Source organism: Pinus tabuliformis, chromosome 4_1 (genome assembly GCF_031772625.1).
Source record: "Pinus tabuliformis cultivar Carrire ecotype Pingquan chromosome 4_1, CPIR1, whole genome shotgun sequence".
In the NCBI taxonomy this organism is placed as follows: domain Eukaryota; kingdom Viridiplantae; phylum Streptophyta; class Pinopsida; order Pinales; family Pinaceae; genus Pinus; species Pinus tabuliformis.
In genome coordinates, this window is record NC_142303.1 from 262,734,586 (window position 1) to 262,747,064 (window position 12,479).

General features: G+C 37.0%; 1 pseudogene across 1 annotated transcript; it reads right to left on the minus strand.

Annotated features, from left to right (window-relative positions):
* Window positions 1–1,182: 1,182 nt before the first annotated feature.
* On the minus strand, window positions 1,183–11,413 carry LOC149175275 (sucrose synthase 2-like; annotated as a pseudogene). Its single transcript, XR_016258000.1, has 14 exons — window positions 11,051–11,413; window positions 7,915–8,047; window positions 7,626–7,777; window positions 6,920–7,112; window positions 6,380–6,498; window positions 5,848–6,064; window positions 5,486–5,581; window positions 5,000–5,173; window positions 3,786–3,902; window positions 3,518–3,684; window positions 3,100–3,324; window positions 2,002–2,323; window positions 1,554–1,798; window positions 1,183–1,319 (listed from the first exon to the last, which is right to left on the minus strand). The product of XR_016258000.1 is annotated as a sucrose synthase 2-like (transcript).
* Window positions 11,414–12,479: the final 1,066 nt, after the last annotated feature.

The window sequence follows — 12,479 nt, forward strand, 5'->3', positions numbered from 1 at the left end:
TTCTTTTTGATGGTGGAAATGGATTCAGCACCATCAAAAACATCTAGAACACCTAAATTTTGAAGTTTAACAACTATAACTTGGATTTAAAAAAATCCTTGCCAGATCATCTCTAAATATGACCGAAATTTCTGTAACTTTCCGAGCAACTCCTCCACCTCATTAGAATATGCGGTTTAAAATGTAACCTTTTCAACAGGTTCGATATGCATGGTCCCTAGAGTTTTTCAGTATTGAAAGATTTTACCCTGTGAGTTTTTCAGTATTGAAAGATTTAAGGTTCGATATGCATGGTGATAATTGGATATAGTTTCCATTTTACTCATTTTCGACATTCTTGACAGGGTTCCTAGAGTTTTTCAGTATTGAAAGATTTTACCCTGTGAGTTTTTCAGTATTGAAAGATTTAACCATGTTAACGTGTCTATATTACACTGCTTGATCTTTCATATCAAATTAATACAAATAAGGTAGGTAAAATTGAATTTCTCATTACGATGATATTAAAACTTTGAAAAGAAATTGAGAAATCTTAGCTTCCTCTCAGTATCTCGTTTGGATATGACATGTACAGAGAAAATATTAATAACCGTTACTCAGTTTACATAAAACCACATGCATACTTAAAACATTTAAAACATTGTAGAATTTTGTGTGTGAAAGTGAATCATGGGAAATGCCACAAACGAAGTTTCAAGAATTGATTGAATCAAAAGAAAAAATCATTGCAGTCCTGATGTCAGGCACCCAGCAATCTGGGTCACTAGCAGCTCATAAGAATGAGCTGCAGCATAATGTTCCATTAGAATAATAGAATGCCTGCCCCTCCACAGAAATAGAAATATGCAAAAAAAATATTACAAAATATACCAAGTCCCTCTCATATATGCTTGGACTTGGATAATAAAACAGCCTTTTCTTGTCACTTTTCGTGCCACTCAGTGCTTATTAACCAGGGGAGGAGCTGTGGCACTCTGCCTATTAAGCAAGGCAGAAGCTCCCTTGGCACCTTCTGCAGGCTATTCTGCACTTTCCCCATCGGCACTTTCTTCAACAGCTAATGGCACTGTTTTAACCTGCCAACAAAAACAAACATTCAGACTAAAGTACAAACAGGCCAAGATGACCAAAATGCCCTCATATCCACAAAGCAAGTGTTTCAAATTTCAAGAGTACTAACCAGATTTCTGTACTTTAATGTGTAAAACATCTCTAGATAGCGGCGTGTCTCGCGCCTTTCAAGTTTTGAGACATATTTCCAAAAGCCATAAACCCCAGACAGAGTCATTAATCTCTCAGCATAAATCTTCCATGTATACCTGTAAACGATCAATTCCCGCCACCAATCTCAGTCACCTGTACTAACAATATACTAATAATAGTACTACTATCCTAAAGACTCAACTGTCACCACTATCTCCTCGGCATGGTAACTTGAAAAATGCAATGATCACATTGAAGAAATGGACTGATAATTACCAAATAATACAAAAACCTTGGTTGTGACAAGGAAAGGAAGAAAGAAGTGCCATGAAATCAGGCCCTGGACTTACCTCTCATAAATACGCTGTAGGCCACCATTAGAGATCTTGACCCAATAACTGGGATCTGTCTTGCATCTCTCAAAAAAGTCAGCAATGCGGTCACTTGCAGAATCCCCGTGGTAAGGATCAATATGAAATCCAGACACCCCATCCACAATAATTTCAGCCGGACCACCATTACATGTTGCAAATGTAGGAAGACCACAAGTCATTGCCTCAACAACGGTAAGCCCAAATGCTTCATAAATTGCAGGCTGAAACATAACCAAGACAGCAAATGCCGATGTCAAAGATAGATTCAATCCATTCTATATGAACGATAAATAATAGAACCTCCACCAAGCATAACTAAATTTTGACAAGGGTATACTTGTAGATAAGAAAATGAAAAGCCTGATACTGAAACTCACATTGCAAATTCCTAACTTGTTTCAAGACTGAGGAGGAAAAGACAAACCTGTATAAAGGCACCCTTTGTGTCACAGATGTAGCGGTACAGCTCACCATTCCGCACCCTATTCTTTTGGGCACATATCCATCGGAACTGACCATTCAGGTTATATTTTTTGATAAGTTCATGCATTTTTTCAATTTCAGCCACTTCTTCTCTGTCCATGGACTTTGATGGGTCAATATCACCAGCAACCACAACAAGGTTAACCAGCTCCCTCAAGCGTTTGTTCTTTGCAAACCATTCAACCAGTCCTGTCATATTTTTCACCCGGTCCAGTCTTGCCATAGAAAAGATAATAGGTTTTTTAGGGTCATTCAGGACACACCTGAAAACATGGCAAACACAGTTATTATAGGACATGAAAATTTTTGAATTGATCAGTTGCTTCTACTGAATCATATGAAAGTGTGCTCTCTGCTTCTTTTTTTTCCCAATATGAAGAAACAATGCAAGCATGAAATAAATAACTATTTCAGAAAAAACTCTACCCTCCACTTTGATGTGATATACTCAGGACTGCATGGAAGCCCCTTGGACATCAAACATAGTCTTAGAGACTAGGTACGTACTACAGGCTTGTCACATATAGTGAAAGAGAGGAAATGGGAAAAGTAAGAATATATTAAGACATTCTTACTTAATAGCCACATATTTTGATTTCAATACACTGAAAAAGCAATAAAATGTGGTCAACTTAAAACTAATGAAAGGGATATAGTCTTAGAGACTAGGTACGTACTATGGAAATGTCACATATAGTGTGAAAGAGAGGAAATGGGAAAAGTAAGAATATCTCAAGACATTCTTAATTAATACCCACATATTTTGATTTCAATACACTGAAAGAACAATAAAATGTGGTCAACTTAAAACTAATGAAAGGGATATGGACTATAAACAATCATTTTCAGCTTTCCCAAGACAAATAATTCACCAAGATTAGCATGAATCCAAAAATACTTGATCAACATTCAGGAATATGTACCAAAGTAGCGTGTCTCAAAACTAGGTGGAGACTTGCACACTCTGACATTACTAATAGGAGATGTCAGGCGAAAAAGGTATGAATGCAAAAGAACAATCATGGAGAGTATTACTTACATATGTTCAGCTGTCTGTTCAGGATTGAATAAGAGTTCCTCAATTGTACTATGTAAAGCAGTAAGGCGGTGCTGTTTTTCTGTATAAGGGAAATAAATCTGCATGTCTGCTCCAGGGGAAACAATGTTGAATTTGGGATCAAAAACATCAATTCCATGAACCACACGGTAGAGACCAGGAAGGGTGAAAGCAGTGTGGCTTTCATACTGTCCAACGGTATCCTTACTGCAGCAACAAAGTCATATATTAATATGTACATACTAAAATACTGGTTACTTCTAATTCATTCAAAATAAGAAAATAAAAACACCCTGCTAGTCTTTTGGTTTCACATATTCAGAATAATTGTTTAGCAAATTCAGAACAAATAAATAAACAGTAGTTTTGAAACACTCTCTAAACGAGGAAAACATCAGACCTTCCTGCAATCTCTTGATATGTGCTTGTGATAATGAAATCTGCATGATTCATTGCAATTAGATCTGCAGTAAACTGGCAAGAGAAGTGGTATTTTTCTTCAAAATTTTTCCAATATATGTCTGAATCTGGGTATTTGGTCTTCTCCAAGGCATGGGCTATGTTGCACTGAGACGACAAAGAAGATATAATTTTAGATTGAAATTTTTTAGAAAAACTTCATTTTCCATCTGCAGCTATATAAATGAACAATGACAAGTGAAAAAAACCTGAGTGATTCCTTGTTTATGCGCAATCAAAGATGCGACTAAATTTCCATCACTGTAATTTCCAATAATCAGATCAGGTTGTCCTTTTAGCTCCGCGGTTACTTCATTTGTTACATCCTACAAAAACATGCCAAAATTCACTAGTTAAAGGGGACTGCAGAGTAGGACACCTAGCCCTTCTGTTATACCAAAAAATTGGCAGTTATACTGATAAAATGTACAAAAGCAGAAGAGATGATGGAATAAAAATAGTCGAGCCACAAGGTTGCTGATGCTAATCTTTCCAACTCGACAACTCACTGCCCTAATTATAATCTTTCTATTTCAGAAGCATTAGCCCTAACACTAGCAATTAATTTTCAACAGATGGTTATTTCTTTATGCATCATCTGTGCATAAAATACACGAATTGAAACCCACCTAAGATCTCAGAAATATAGAAGTTTTTATTGCTATCCACCATTTAGATAGGTTGTTCAGTTAGAATTCTGTAGCAGTTTCCTCAGGATGCCTCGTGTGGGGAAGATAAATACAAGATGTCATTTAAAATCAGCAATTTCCCAGCTAGTATAGGCTATTTAGTATTGATCCTGTTTTGCCAACAGTTGCACAGGCATTCACAAAAAACAAGATGCCATTTAAAATCAGCAATTTCGCAGCTACAATAGCCTATTCAGTAATAATCCTGTTTTGCCAGCAGTTGCACAGGTAGTCACATCAAGGAGGGATATGTAACATTCTTATAAGAAGCAGACTTACAAATGAGAATGGTTCATACTTTCAGCATACGACCCATGAGAAATTAACAAAACATACCTCCAGACATAGAAATTTAGGTCTACAAAAATCACCTAGACAACCATGGAAGCAATTACTACTGCAGTAGCGCTTGAGAGGATTTTGTCTCAGTGTGACAATTGTATGCTGCATACAAGAGGCAAGAGGAATAGGCTAAGGCTGTGGCTTATAACCAAGGAGTCATGGGGCAGCCACTTCTTGCAGCGGCCAGTATAAATCTTATTGTAAGCTACCTCAGTTGTGATCTCTGTCAAAATAAGTTGCGTATGACTAAGAGCAGAAAGCCAACAAATATATGTGCATTACAGCATTCTTTGCCTTGAGTTTCACTACTGCTAAATGGATATGTGCACACACAATGGAGGTATATAAAAAAGAATTATCAATTTCAATCTTAACAAGTCGTCAGCTTTTACCTCTGAAAATTTTTCCAAGTAAGGCCACACATCAAATCGAGAAACCCAGTTACGCAAAACTCCTTTTTCTGTTCTGAAGGGCACCCGGAGTATTAGCGAGTGTTGTGTTCCGCTAACTTTTTCAATTCGTTGATTGCATGTTGTACCGTGGGCCTCAGGAATCAACCGAGTCACCTTGTAACAAAAAAAACCAAATAAAAAATATAAAAATATAGATTTTACCAGATTGCATTCTATGGACCTAGAAAAGAAAAATAAATGACAGCATTTAAACACAGACACACATACAGAGGGAGAAGTGCCTCATCTGTGTGTACATAGACAGTGGGCAAGTAATTTACACATTATGGTCTTACATAATTCAATAGCAATTCATTCAACAAAAGCTAGAGTTGACATTTTGTCACGGTAAATACATTGATCAAATCAGGTCACTGCTAATTTAAATACAGTAGACATAGAGTAGGTAACAGAGCAGCACTTTACCACAATAATCTGAGGTGTAATGTCCAATCCTTGTTGTTTTATCCTCAACATCATTTCATTCTCCAATGCACGAACTTGATCAAGTATATACACAACCTGTGCTCAAATATGAACATGAAAGTTAACCTTTCTTTAATAAATCTTGATAGTCTTTGAGCACAAAACAGCTAAAAGGATTCCAATCAATACTGTGTAATACTATTTTTATCCTGAAGTCTTGGATATTGTTGGATAAAATGCTATGTAATTTCAATTTCATTGCGAAAAGACCAGCAAAATCAAAGTTCAAGTTCAAAATATCATCAAACAATGGAGAATAGATCTTACAGAATGCATATTGCTATTATTAGAAATCTATGTACCTGTCCACCAGTGTCTGGCATTCCTAGCACATTTGCTTGGCCAAAATAACCATGAGGTGAAAGAATCACAACATTGAAGACCATAGGAACCCTTCCTAGAAACGTTTCTAAATTCGATGGGTCGGGTGCCTGAAGGATCTCCAAAAGCAAATGAATGGTACTCAAGACATGCTCTGCATTGTCTCCCCATCCTTTCTCCAATCCCATTTCTTGTAATCTGCCCAAACCAGAGCCACATAAGAACCAAACAAAGGTGTTAGCATTTGTTTTCATCTCCTATATCTATAGACTTTGAATCTAATTCTCTTTCCAATATATTTTTTCATCTTGAAATCCATCCTGTCATAGGAGGCTATCAATCAAGTAGGAATCAAGAAATTTGCTTAAGGAGATATTAACAACTATAAAGGGAAGCACATGTTAACCTTAATTAAGTCCTCAAAAAATTCCTACAATATCAACGTTTTTCTTAATGTAATATTTTGAATAGAAAAAGAAACATATATGTTACAGAGCAGGTCATTTAAATTACTTGTGTTCAAACTCTGCATATGGTGCATCCTTGGGGAACTTGTGAAGATGTTCCTCTGCCTTTACCAAGGCTGAGCGTAGCTTGGGCAAACTCTGTATCCTCTCATTCAGCATCAGCTTCTGCAAGTTAAAATGGCACACGTTATACTTGCCCAATTCTCAACATACTACGAAACAATTGAATTAAAAAGGGCACAAAACCAATGTTAAATCCGTTTCTAACCAAAGTAAAACAAACAGTTCCCCTCATGTGAATGTGACATCTCAGAAGTCAATCTACAATGTGCTTAGGCTACGTTCAGAAAAATCACCAATGTGGCAGGAGGAAGACAATCATCTTCATAAATAGGTTTACTGAGTACTCCATTATGTTTGATTTGAACTGTGTTTGAAATAGTTAAATTATTCTATATCTCTAGAACGGCTAGGCCAGCCTTCTTTGCTATTTGATCTAGATGCATTTTTCATAGCATGCATTTAAATTAAACTATCAAAAACAATGACGCAATATATGAAGTGTGAACCAAGAAGAGCAAATGACCTGGCCTCGGTAGTTGTGTACTCTTAGGAAATCCAGCAAGGGCTGCATGCTTTCTTTATCATGGAATAGTCTTGAGGACAAATGTCGGTTCAAAAATTGAACTCCACTACCAATGGAAGATGGCCGTGTTGGGCGAGGAAAGGATGCATTGAAGGGCTCAAGGTCTAGCTCCAATACATAGTTATCCTTGTCACTGCAAAATTGAAAATACAAAGCTGTCACAGTTTGCTTATCCAAGTAAAAAACAGGAATCTGTATTCGTGCACTTGTGACAATATACAGAGAATATGAAAGCACAATATAGTTCAATTTATAGTTTATATCCCCGACACATATGCACCTAAAATGGAGAGATGCATCTACAAGTATCCACTGAAAAGGTTTATCACCTTCTTTTGTATTTTGTAATTCAGAAATAAAATCAAGGTAATTAAAAATAAAAAGGATATATAAATAGACAACTTCTATGATCTTTGATAAGTAACTTCACAATTCATAGAAGTTGTCTAGTTATCAGACTTTCAATATATCTAGAAGTTATCTAGTGATATAAATAGAGAGAATCTACGATCTTCAACAAGTAACTTCAAAATTCCTTGAAGTCATATAGTTATGAGACTTTCATTATATCACTGGCAACATCTACACTAGTAGAATTTTCCATTTTTATTTTAAAGCTCTATGGGTCCACAATGCAAATCACTACCTTCCATTTACAAGGTGTTCCTTGAATTCCAAATACTCAGCTACAGAAAGCTGTTCGACAGCAAGTTCATCAACATTGACACGAACATAATCCCACACACCAGGCCTTGGCCGTACTGCAAGAACAACCCATGGTGGAAGAATGATGGCTTCCTGCAGTATACATCATATAGCCATGAGGCACAAATAATAATGCACAATTTTTGTGACCACTGATTTTGAAGTCTACTACTTATGGAAATGCAATAATGTTACATGTCTTCTAAACAATGAAAAAGGTCTAACTATACCTGTGTGGACCTCAACACATCTCCAAACGGCCCATCTCGAAGCTTTTGGCCTTCGGCGTTCTCTCCTGTTATTTCTGCTAGTCCATCCAATAAATGATGAGGCTGCAAAACTTTTTTCCCTTTAGCCACATATCTGCAACATCAAACAAATAATGTCATCCTTCAGACGATCCGATAGTACATAAACATGTACTATGTTATATAAATGGTCCTTGTTGGTTACCTCAATTTATGATCATAATTTTCTTTATTCTTTAATTGTTCATAAGCTCTCTACTCAACTATCAAAAGAGCGTGAAATGCACAATTGAATTCCTCCAGTAAGATCAAGAAATAAAGTTTTCTCTAACATGTTTGAGAAAGACTATATTGAAAAGTTTAACAGCATTCACATGATCAACAGTTCTCTCAGAACATTGATTGTTCCAATTCTAATATTGGGTTGGGGACACCCGAGACTCAAACATTACTCCACACTTATTAGGCACCCACTGCTTTTGCTGTGGCTCCGTGGTTTGCACCACCCATGTTGTGTAACATCTGCATGGGTATGCCCCTAAACACCCTCTCTTAAGCATAGATCTTTCCTCTTCAAGAAAGACCCATTAGTCCACCAATGCATGCCCTGCAGAGAGGACAGGGCCTACCATGCCCCACTGGTATATGCATAGCCCACTCTTGAATAGATTCAGAAGTGGAGACATTTAAGGGAAAAATTTAGGTTTCCAATACATTTTAAAGATTCAGATATTTTGTAATAAAAAGATTACAAAAAGGAGGTGATAACTAAAAGCTAAAAAATAAGCATTGTTCTTTGCGTTTCTTTTCTCGTGGGTAGAGAGCAGATGTTAAGAATGGGTAAATGCCTGTCCACTTTTTGAAATTATGAAGTCAACAACTGAAGGATAGTCATAGTAATCCTATTGTAAAGAAACCAAAATGAGAAAGATGCTATTCTTTTTAATTCGGAAACAGCCCTTGAAAAATCACTCCCAACAGTTTTCAAACAATGCATTTATATGTTTACCTAGCCTCCATTACGACGTCGCTAAAATTTTACGTGAGTTACTATTACTCATTCATCATCATCTAATAATCAAACAGAATGAACATAATTGAAAATAAATAATTTGTTTATTTAGGTCCGATAGATCATTGTTTGGTCTCAGCGGACGTTAACCATCATCATCATCATCATCATATTCCAAAAGTCTCGCTACCAATCATTATTATTAGTTAAAACTCCAACATTACCACCAAAAGAAAGAGATACATACTCTTTATCTGAAAATGGTATCTGTGATTGCCCTGAAAAATATTGTGTTCTGAGGCAGAATTGCCTAAAGTATGTCTACTTGGTACTACTGGCCTGTCGAAAACAATATTTTTTCTCACTAGCCTGCAAACTGCATCATATTCTTATGCCTGCTGGACATAGATATTGCCCTAGTTCAAAGTGATCCTCCCTAATTTTGACATTATACCTAAATGGCACAATGAAAAGTACCCTTGGGCCAAATATAAACAAGTGACGTGATTAATTCTGGAAGATTTCTATTATAAAGTCCTTAAAATGGATGGTAATGAAGATGTTTCAACTTCAGATTATGTGGTAGTTAACCATGCTACTACCCACATCTTGCAAAGGTTGTCACTCAAACAAGAACTGTTTCAGTTATGGCAAGGAGCTCAAGAATTTCTGGCAAGCCACAACACAGAGGTTAAAGGAAGTACACTTTGAACTTGAAGATAAACTGTTAGAAAACATCTTTGGATGTAGTTTCAGTTCATCTTCCAAACTCATCTAAACAGAATCAGAAATATTAGTCCATCTTTTACCATGGGTACAATATGGAAATGCAATTTTCCAACCACTACCAAACTTATCCCTTAGAAAATCCTTTAGACAGCTATAAATCTCATCACTGATGCCAAAACAGAGAACTTTGCAAGTAATGGTGTCTTCCAGTCCCCCAAAAAACGAAGGAACGGGGGGCTTGTTCGGGAACAAAAACGAATATAACTGGTCTGTATCAATACTGCGGAAACTCAAACAGCCTTCATGAAAATCTCACAGTAGAAGACAAGAAGCCAATCTTACCTAGCAATAATATAAAGTCTTGATGGCTGGCCAACAACTACATTTCACCTCAATAAGACAGTCTGAAAGGAAAGATTCAAGAACCCACCAAAAGAAAAAGAGTTGAAGCAATGATCCTGACAAGTTGAAGCCCATCCTGCTGATTTTGTCACTCATAAGAACCAATCTTACAAATTGGAAGCTAAATCCACCCATAAATGAACCTTACAGTCAAAGGCAGGGGTGGTGATCACTTGCAGTGAAAAAATGTCTAGTAAAAAATCCATGTTGACGAGATGGTAGATGAGTTGTGGATAGAAAGCATTGGGATTTATGCCCACTGAGCAGATATCAGGCCCGTTTCTGAATGGATCTAAGTTATTAGTATCTTCTATGAGACTTCTGCAAAGTAACAAATATGGAGATTCTCGAATCGTAGATAAGAACAGCAACCAACAAAAAAATTCACCACCCAAGAGATGATTCTGTAAAAAGTGCCGTAAGTACAACAAAGAAACCATGGTAAACTGACCCCCCCACGCCCACCTCCGGCCCTTGTTACACCTAGTAATTGCAGAAAGCATATAATACACTATGGAGAAATTTGGGCATAGCCATCTTACCCAGATGCATCCAAGGTCATCAAGGTGAACTGATCATACCATTTTCCTGGGTAAGGGTCATATCAGACCAAAATTCTTAAACTACACCCACTAACATTACACCATACAACCCCTGAACTTCTCTCTGCAACACACTCTCACAAGCCTACAATCTGAAATGCCCAACCAAAATCATAAAAGTTGTCAGGAATACTGAGCACCCACAAACTCAAATCCAACACAGAACATATTTCCAAAAATCTAAAAAGCACATAAAATATCCAACACCTTACACCCCTGAACCTCCCTTCTCCCTTGGGACTCCAATACTTTAATACTCAGGCTATACAGTTGCATTAATGCAGAAAAATGCATGTACTAAACACTTATTAGTATTCCATAGGCATGGACATTCTGATAAGATCATTCATCAGGGAAGAAAAATGGGAATTACCTTGAAAGCAGAGAAACTATTTCATTCCGATGCTCAGAGAGCGTGTCCTGAACTCGCTCTCGAGAGCTCAGAGCACGGGTCAGCGTTGCAGCAACCATATTTGCCTTTGTCTCGGGACAAATGTCAATAACACCAAACAAGAAAACAGAGATTTAACTGCTATTTGCTCTTGGCTGATAGGCCTACCAGAATTCTGATTGATCCTCTGTTCAGAACTCAATTCTATGCACAATGGAATAACACTAAAGACTCCTGAAACTTATAAGAAATAAAAGCATAGAACTTCTAGATAGTTTGACGAATTAACCGTGACGGCTTGCATAAAAATAAGAGCCCAATATTGCAGGACGGGGCAGTAGGTCGAGGAAGAAGCGTGGAAGAACAGGGGAGCAGTGGGGTGATTTATATTGACCGAAAAAATTTAGACAGCTGGTAAATCAAACTTAAAACGTAAGAAAACGTAAACACAAATCAGAAGTCACCATCAGGGAAGGAACTCTACATGTTATCAAAGTGGGTTGGGTGCCCCTGCAAAGGGTGGTGCTCTTCTCAATTCAAATCATTTTGCTGGACCTTTTCTGCTCGGAAAAGCTGTGGAAGATTCTCATAGGTGGCTGTACACGTTGGATTTGCCCCAATTCCATTGGTGACAGCATTGAATAAACGCAATGTTGACGAGAGTGGGCACTGGCCTTCATTGTCCAAAACAGTGAGTCGCCTCGCCACTGGATTTGTGGGGGCAATTTACTGTCAGGACTGAAGGTGGTAATACGTTCATGTCCGTTCGAGAATTGAAATGATTTTGTCTGTGAAGAGTGGGCCCTTCACCAACTAATGGAGTAATTAATGGGTGTTCTCGTCAAATCTCTGTACCCACTTCTCGTACAAATAAACAATTCTACATGGCTTGCAATTGGTCCATTGGGTAATTTGGATTGTTCAGTGGGCAGTTATCTCGAACAAATCAGACAAGGATGCGGCACCGACTCCGGGTTTTAGGGGTTTAACTCTGGTAAAACATTATCCAATACAGACTTTCTTCGAGAACTTGGAATAGAAGCTACGGGAGAAAAAATAGGGTATGAAAAAACTCAAATTCAAATCCATTGGGGTTTAATTTACGTCAAACTTCAAATTTATTAGTGGTAGGGCAAAATTCAAATTTGTTGGGCGTCTAAGTGAATTCAAAATCTAAGTAAAGTATGATTTCTTTTTGGTGGGGTTAGAATAAATTGTGATTAATTAAGATTAAATGTTTTTAGTTTTACTAAAAATATATTTTTTAATGGGAAAGTGGTAATTGATTCATCAAATTCAATTGGTTATAATTATAAATTTGTGTCAATAACTCACAAACTAATATTTAATAGGAAAAATTTCTGATTTAATAAGGGGTTGAACTTCTCAAGACACATTCACAAGGAGATCA